Here is a 9,029-nt window from a genome sequence, read left to right as displayed (position 1 = left end):
TAAAGCTTTAGAAAAAAAAACATTGGTTTCATATCTAGCGTGAACTAGACATATCTTCAGTTTCTCTAAACGATATCTGTTCTCTGCAAAGAATGTGTTTTTTTTTTAACACAAGAACGCCAGTGGTAGTTCAAGAAAAAATCCTCTGAAAAAATTATGGCCGGACGAGTTGTCTTCCTTCGCTTGATAGCTATATATACATGTGTGTGTGTGTGTGTGTGTGTGTGTGTGTGTGTGTGTGCGTGTGTTTGTGTGTCTACATACATATACATACATGCATATATATATATATACACACACATATATATATACATACATACGTACAAACATGCCTACGTACAAACATACCTTCATATGGGTTGTGTGTATGTGTATGTAACTTTAAACAGTTTTCCTTATATTCTCGGATTTGTTTGTGATGTAGTAGCATGTCATGTTTAGACAAACTTTTGATTTCCTTCATACAAGTACACGTTCTTTATTCTTTTGCCATTTCTTATCTTTTACTCGTGGCATAGATTGGAATTTTCCATAGAGATTGCGATAATTCCATAATCTCCATGTCATGATATTCCTTATTTTTACCAAAATGCAAGTCATTCTTTGTGCCGTTGATATTCTGGTTGCTGGTGTTGTTATTAATGTCGCGGTTGTAAAGCTGTTGAAGTTGCTATTCCTGCTGCTGTTCGTGATAACGATGATGATGGTGATGTACTTAGAGATAATGATGGTTTTTGATTTTGGGGATGACAGTGATGACGTATTTAATAATGTTGTTGATAATATTGTTTTCGCAGGTGACAAAGACAATGATGATGTTTGTGACGACACCGTCGAAGAACACTACTGCGAAGGCAACACGCTGCAGATGATGACGACGGTGTTAGCAGCGATAATGAAGATTTGGCAAGCCGGTGGTGTATGTTCGTCATCGAAATGGAGGTGTTCGTCATCGAAATGGCGATGCTGGTGGGTAACAGGAACATAATTATCGTTTACATCGCTGACGTTGATGTAAGCAACAACAATGATGATGATGATGGTGGTGGTGGTGGTGGTGGAAATGCTGGTTGAAGTTGCGGTGGTGGTTGTGGTGGTGGTATAATTAATGTTGTGTTGTTTTTATTGTTGCTGCTCATATTTCTATTGGTTTTGTTAGTTTTTGCTCTTGTTCTGTAGTTGTTGTTGTTTTGTTTTGTTTTGTTTGCGTTGCTACCATTTTCTTTTTCTTCTTCGTGTGTGTGTGTGTGCGCCTGTGTTTGTGTGTGTGTGTGTGTGTGTGTGTATTGTGCTCTTTATTCTTTGACAGTACTCAGAATATTTTTGCAGATTATAAGACAAAACTAAGTGTTGAAAATTCTCGCTAATCCTCTCTTAATCATTGATGTGTTAATGATAACTAAAAGTATCAAACACAAATACAAATGTATCAACACAGATCTGACTTTCAACGAATTTTCATTGGATCCGTAAAGAATCCAATAAATATGTCTCTATGCTATGTAAGGTTTCATGTAAATACACATGCAAACACCTTAAACTAATCAGGTGTAGTTTCCATTAGACCGGAGTGGTGGTGGGCGTGAAAAGAAACAACATATGAATGTGCCATACGAATTTGATATTCCTCGCTCTATTTTCTGTATTCGCAACTAAACGGTATGAATTTTGCCTTCCCGCATGCTTTAATGTGTGTTGATTTTTTTAACAAATATATGTTACAATATGCCATTTCCTTATCTTTAAACTAGAGAGGAATTCTTCGGTAAATTGTTCCTTCTTTGTTTTTTTCACCACTTTTACTTTTATCTGTCTTTGACAGTATCATCCCGACGGTCAGTTATGTCAGTGGTACAATTCTGGTAAAGATTTCTGTAGAGGATCACGGAAACCATTTAGGCGTGAATGTTATGCCCTCGTTGCATACCATCATCGATATTATCCAAGAGAATGGTAGGGTAAAAAAAAAATTATTTTATAGAAGAATTTTATAATTTACTGAAACGAATGTTGAACAGGAACTAAATCAGTGCTTTATATAGAAGAATATAGCTGTGTAGATCGAATATTGTATATAGATAATAAGATCCGAAATGTGGTGGTGTGTAAAATATAGCGTGGAACCATTGTTGAAACACGTGAAGAAGTGTGGCGTCATCAAAAGTGATAATTGTGTAAAGAAGGAAAAACTTATAAGGAAAAGGACACAAGAAAAATAAACAGCATGGAAGAAGAAAAAAATGTATGGTCAGTTTGCAAGAGACAAGACATATACGAAGACCGGTGGCTATGGATGATAATGAGGGACCTGAAGACAGAGACATAAGCACTTATATGCGCAGCACAAGAACAATCGTTAAGGACTAACTATGTGAAGTGCTGAATTGACAATACTACCGACAGCGACAAATGCAAAATGTGTAGTAAGAGGGGTGAAACGGTTATTGCACAACGTTACCGAATGTCCGAAATTGGTACAATGTGATTACAAAAGACGATATGACAACTTAGCAAGAATGCTTCATTGGGAGCTCCGAGGAAATCACGGCCTACAAAGGGCAAAGACGTGGTATGAGAAAACCCCAGAAGGAGTCACCGAGAATGACGATTACAAAATCATATGAGACGCAATGATTTATTGCGATCACCTGACTAGTCATCAGAAACTGAACATTGTTGTGGTGAATAAAAAAGGCAGAGCTTGCATGATAATCGACATAGCATGTCCCGGTGACAACAGGATCAAAGAGAAAGAAGAAAAACTGAACAACTACGACGAATTGAAATGGGAAATACGACGTTTGTGGTCAATGAGGACAGTAGACGTGATACTAATAGTAAATGTTGCCCTTGGAAGAATCAGCTCTCAGCTATCAAAAAGATTGTTACAAATGCAAGGCTAGAAGACCTACAAAAATCAGCATTGCTTGGAGCTGCGAGAATTCTTCGCAGAATTCTTGAAGCATGACAGTAAATGTCACCTTAGTCTGCTGACTGTGGACAGCTGACACTTTCTATCATACGCAGCAACATAAGCTAAGAGTTTACACCAAATAATAATCACAACCACAACAATAATAATAATGATTTAATAATAATAATAATAATAATAATAATAATAATAATAATAATAATAATAATAATAATAATAATAAGAAGTAGAAGAAGAAGAAGAAGAAGAAGAAGAAGAAGAAGAAGAAGAAGAAGAAGAAGAAGAAGAAGAAGAAGAAGAAGAAGAATGATGATGATGATAATAATAATAATAATAATAATAATAATAATAATAATAATAATAATAATAATTTCTGCTATAGGCACAAGGTCTGAAGTTTCGAGGGAGGGAGCCAGTAGATTATATCGACCCTAGTACGCTGGTGGTACTTAATTTATCGACCCCGAAAGGATGAAAGGCAAGGTCGACCTCGGAGGATTTTGAACTCAGAACAGAGCAACGGGCCAAATACTTATTTTGCCCGGCGCGCTAACGACCCTGCCAGCTCGCGTCTGCATCCATTGAATAATGATACTGCAATGACTGTTTTAGTTGACCCTATACCGGTTGCTTGTGATCAAACTCTTTTGCTCACTAAAGATTAATGACCATAACTACAAGAACTCATTATTCATCGAATAAACATTAAACATTATTATTGTTTAACCAGCGCCTTTCTAGTGATGATCTTAACGTGCTTTAGTATATTTCTATTAACGTGCAAAACACACTGGCCAGGGTTTTCGAGAGGACTGATGTCTCAGGTTTCGCAATACAGATTATCATTCCAGTGAACCTATGTAGTCCATGCTGAAGGTTACTTTGTGGCGAGCAACGTCGTATCATGTCGTCTGTACATGCAAGCCGGCTGATTCCACACTCATCGGCTCTTATCACACTTCCAGCCAGTTAGGCATGTCAATCTAGCACATAAATGTTATAGAAAGAATATACGAAAAAATACAGGTGAATTCCAGAACATATGTTAAAATGCTTCGGTTTATCACTATTTACCCGAACTTAAACACAAGGGCATCTGTACAGATAACAAGCTGCCTCAAGTTTCCGCTAAATCTCCAAATTACGTTCCATGACCCGGGTTCATATACCTTTTCAAAATTCACAAGCATGCTTATCTTCTATTAACAACACAGATCATGATTTCTAGCGAAAACTTCAGAGTGTAAAGATTTGATCAACTGAGTTCCATCTAGGAGGAAAGCTACATTAATTTTTTTAAATTTCATCCTCCCAGGTTATCATACTACATTTCAACACATCCGCAGTTTTTCTGACTTGAGCTTCTTGAGGCATACCTTCGTTCCCAGATATACATAGGATTCTCCTGGAAGTGTTGGTGTAGTCGATTTTAGGAGGCAAGCAAAGTATTTCGTCTACATCTCTAGGATACACTTCTCTACAGACAGAAAAGAAAACCCAGACGAGCTTATGACAGACAGCAGGTGTGGAGGGAGACTCCTTATTATGAAGTTAGCAAAATACGCACAATACACGCGCGCGCACACACATATACACACACACACACACGCACACACACACCCACATTTATATGTTTCAATGTCAGCGATTGTGCGGTTGCGTTCGTGGATATGCAAAGGAACAAGTCACTGTTTATACGTTATGCATATGTGTATGTGTACTAAGTGTTGTATACATATATATTTATACATATATAATAGGTATATATATATATATATATATATATATATATATATATATATATATATATATATATAAATATATATATATATATGCACACACACACACACACATATATACAAATATATGCACAGATGTACACCTACGTATGTACGTATGTTTGTGTAGGTCTCTACATATCTACGTACATGTACATACGTATATATCAATGAATGTATGTATATATGTGCACATGTGGGTTTATATGTGTGCGTGTGTACATGTGTGTGAATGTGTGTACATGTGTGTGAATGTGTGTATATGTGTGTTTTTGTGTATGTGTGTGTGTGTATGTATAATTAACTCTTATGTATTCTAACATTCTGGTGTATATGGCCTCTACAAGTTTAAGTAGAGGTTGTCCCTTGACAGCCATTTCCTGCTCTTTGACCATATTGTCATGTTGTCATTGTGGTCATGCAATGCGGGCCAGACGCAACAACATCCTAATCATCGTCATCATCATTATCGTCTTTCTTGTCATCGTCCTCGTCATCACCATTGCTGTCGCCGTCATCAAACCAAGTAGCATAGTTCCGACAGTTATCAAAATCACTATAGTAAAAGTAACATCAATAATACTTATAATAACCCCAACAACAACAACAACAACAACAACAGCAACAGCAACAACAACAACAACAACAATAATAATAATAATAATAATAATAATTGATTCTGGTTTTATTGGCCACAAGGGCTAATATAAATTAAAAACACGTAAGGACAAAGACAGTACGAAGGTTACAAAGGGTTTTGTCCGAAAAGAAAACGTTCGTGTAAACAGTGGGAAAATCAGAGAAAGATATAACAAATAAAACTCCCAATAGGGAGAGACGCTAGCGTAAAATCGACAATAACATCAGCAATAGCAGGAAAAAAGCAGTTACTTATGTCCAAATAGCATTGTTAATATACTAACTTATATTTACCAAAAAAAAAAAAAAAAAAAATTGGTGACAAGCCCAGCAATTTTAAAGAGAGTTGCGAATTGAATGTATTGAACCTAGGGCTCCGACTCTACTTAATTTATCGTCTCCGAAAGGATAAGGAGCAAAGGTGGAGTTTGGACTCAGAATGTAAATAAGTTGGAAGAAATGTCGCTATGCACTTTGTTTCAACGGTTCTCTCAGTCCGTTGCCGTATTTATAATTACAAAGATGACAACACTTAATAATCTACCAATGAAATCCCTAACTGGCCACTCACTCTACACAAAAAAAAAAACACCCAAATATTCTTTAAATTAGATATTAGCATATTATGGTTTTGGATGAAATAACGATACCTGTAGCCAGCAAGGAAGACTTTAACTGATTGCCTAATATGTTAGAAATGCTAGCTATATCTGACTGAAACCACCCACTGTTGCCTTAAATTCCTAGGTATACAATGGTCCTAGATACACCATATAGATGATACTATATAGTTTAAAATACATTAAATAAATTGTATACAAGATATCATACAGTGGTAGATACATAATATATAGTGGTAGATGTGGTTGTATATATATATATAGTGGAATATATAGATAAAGCGGAATATATAATGGTAGATACACAATATACGAGATATTGATACATCTATACGCAATATTTGGATAAAAGACGGGATAGTCACTGTTAAGAACCCTTTGATGACAGTTTTTTTCTGAACTAAGTCTGACCTGAGGCAAAAAAATACAAATAATAACGCACGCATATCAACATTGCAAACCATGCATTCTGCTATATGAGCGTCATTCGAAATAAAACAAGAATATTTATTATCGCTCTCCGATCTTGTCCCCCTTGTTCGAGTTCACTGACGCCACTCCCAGAACCTCCATGAATATGTGATAGCTACTCATTTCATTCCTTCAGGTTTTCTAGTGGTTATTAAGTGTTGAAGCTTGTCATGATATGAGAAGACAAGGGTTTGGACACTTAAGGATGATCAAAGACCAGGAAAGGAAGAAACCAAGGAAGAGAGAGAGAGAGAGAGAGAGAGAGAGAGAGAGAGAGAGAGAGAGAGACAGACAGACAGACAGACAAACAGACAGACAGACACAGAGAGAGAGACAGAGAGAGAGAGAGAGACACACAGAGAGAGAGACACACACAGAGACAGAAAATAATATCTGACAGTCTTATTGGATTATTACAAAGAGACCTTTCCGATTATTTAAAATATTGCATATAACAGAGGAGGTAAGAATTATCCAAGATTTCTAGCTCCTGCAGACTGGCACATGAAAGACAAAACTCATTTCATTGGTCTCAACCCTAACAGAATTAATAGCATAACAGAACTCATTCGGATTTGAACCCTGAAAGAGATGAGAGTAAACATTGCACTCCAAATTTTATGTCACCTCCACCACCCTGACGATGGCAATAATGTCTGTAGTGACAGCAGCAACAACAACAATTACACGAACGACAACAGTAGCAATAAAATAACGTCACAAATCTTTTGCAGTTATATGTTAGCTATGTAAAGTTATCCGTCCATTGTATTTCTGTCTGTGTGTCGAGTTCTCTCCGTAATAGTTTTGAAATATTCGCAGCAAAGTATAAGAATGTCATACCTTTATTTCCGTCTTGATTTACAACCATTGCTGTATTCATCTGTCAAAGATAGGAAGCCGTTATTGTTATATACGCTCGGTACATGGTCCACCTCGCCCGTTACACATAACGCGTCCACAGTTACGTTTGTGACCATGTTCATACTGCTTCTGCCTCTTTTACTGTGGCTGTTGTTGTAGATGATAATGATGATAACGATGATCATGATGCTAATTATAATCATCGTCGTCGTCGTCGCCATCGATTTACCTCCAATATGTGAATATTTTCAAAACAGCACATGAGTGCTCTGAACCCAGCTAGAATTTGAAAGAAGCCCCCATCCTTTCGCTAACACATTCATTTACTCATATGCATATGTGCTAGCGTATGTCTATGAAGAGCGATAGAAAATATATAGAAGAATAAACAATATCTATATATCTATCAATCACACACACGCATATATACACACACACATACATATATATACATGTGTGTGTATGTGTGTATGTGTTTGTGTGTGTCTGTTTCTGTGTCTCTGTGAGTGTGCGTGAGCGTGTATGTGTATGTGTGTCTGTGTGCATATTATCGACTTCGCTGGCTCGCTGCATACTAGTGTGGTGGGTATCACGTTTTCAGTGTTATTTTCAATTTAAATAGAAATTGCTAACTCCTCTTCAACATATATATTCTGCCTATTATGTACTTTAGGTGTTAACAATCCATGTAAAGACACAGAGATATGAGCCGTAAGAAATGCAACATATGACACCAACGTTCAGCCCAACTACAAACCATTATCCTTAGAAATACCAGTTCACTTTATTGTTATGCAAGTCGATATATCAACCTAACCCTCCTGTTCACTTCCTCTCTAGCCTTGTCCCTCCCGGATGTTTAAATTTGTAAGCTGCTTGTCTCTCACTTATATTTCTTTTCTTATTGTTCGAAGATGTGTTTGCTTAACAGGTAGGCATTATGAGGTGCATCTATTGTGTCGCTGAATACTCACGCATGTGTAACAGATAAAATGAAAGAGTACGAAGTCAATGTCCATGGTCTTGTTTTCTTATGTGTGTGTGTGTGTGTGTGTGTGTGTGTGTGTGTGTGTGTGTGTGTGTGTGTGTGTGTGTGTGTGTGTGTGTGCATTACATACACATCTATAGCTATACCTATATATGCATATATACATAGATATATATCAATGTATATAAAACATGGAATCTTCCGTCGGAATCAGGTACTAATGTTCAGCACAATGAATGACCAGCACAAATAAATTGTTTATTGTGATCAAACGTATGTGATGCACAGTACCTGTCTTTCCCTCCATCAGTTCAACATCGCCTGTACAGGTGCACATATGCACCAGGCGGCAGAGGACGAAATAATCACAAGGCAACGTCAGATGAAGCACTTTGCTTAAGAAGAACACAACGCGCCGCCCGGTCCTGGAACCGAATGCACGATCTAGCAGCCCCCAAACCACAAAACCACGCAGTTTCGCAAATAGAAATATGTGTAAAAATATACATACATACATACATACATACATACATACTCACAATATGAAAGAGTATTGGTGGAATGTCCACCAATAAAGTGCAGACATAATAGACCGGATATAGTAATATGGGACAGAGAAGAGAAACTCTGTACAGTAGTAGAAATCAGCTGTCCTGCGGATGTCAACATCCCACTAAAGATTAGAGAAAAAGTGAACAACTACGCCGAGCTACTGAGAAATTTGCAGATACTCCACC

This window comes from Octopus bimaculoides, chromosome 6 (genome assembly GCF_001194135.2).
Source record: "Octopus bimaculoides isolate UCB-OBI-ISO-001 chromosome 6, ASM119413v2, whole genome shotgun sequence".
Classification (NCBI taxonomy): Eukaryota; Metazoa; Mollusca; class Cephalopoda; order Octopoda; family Octopodidae; genus Octopus; species Octopus bimaculoides.
This window is presented reverse-complemented; position numbering follows the sequence as displayed.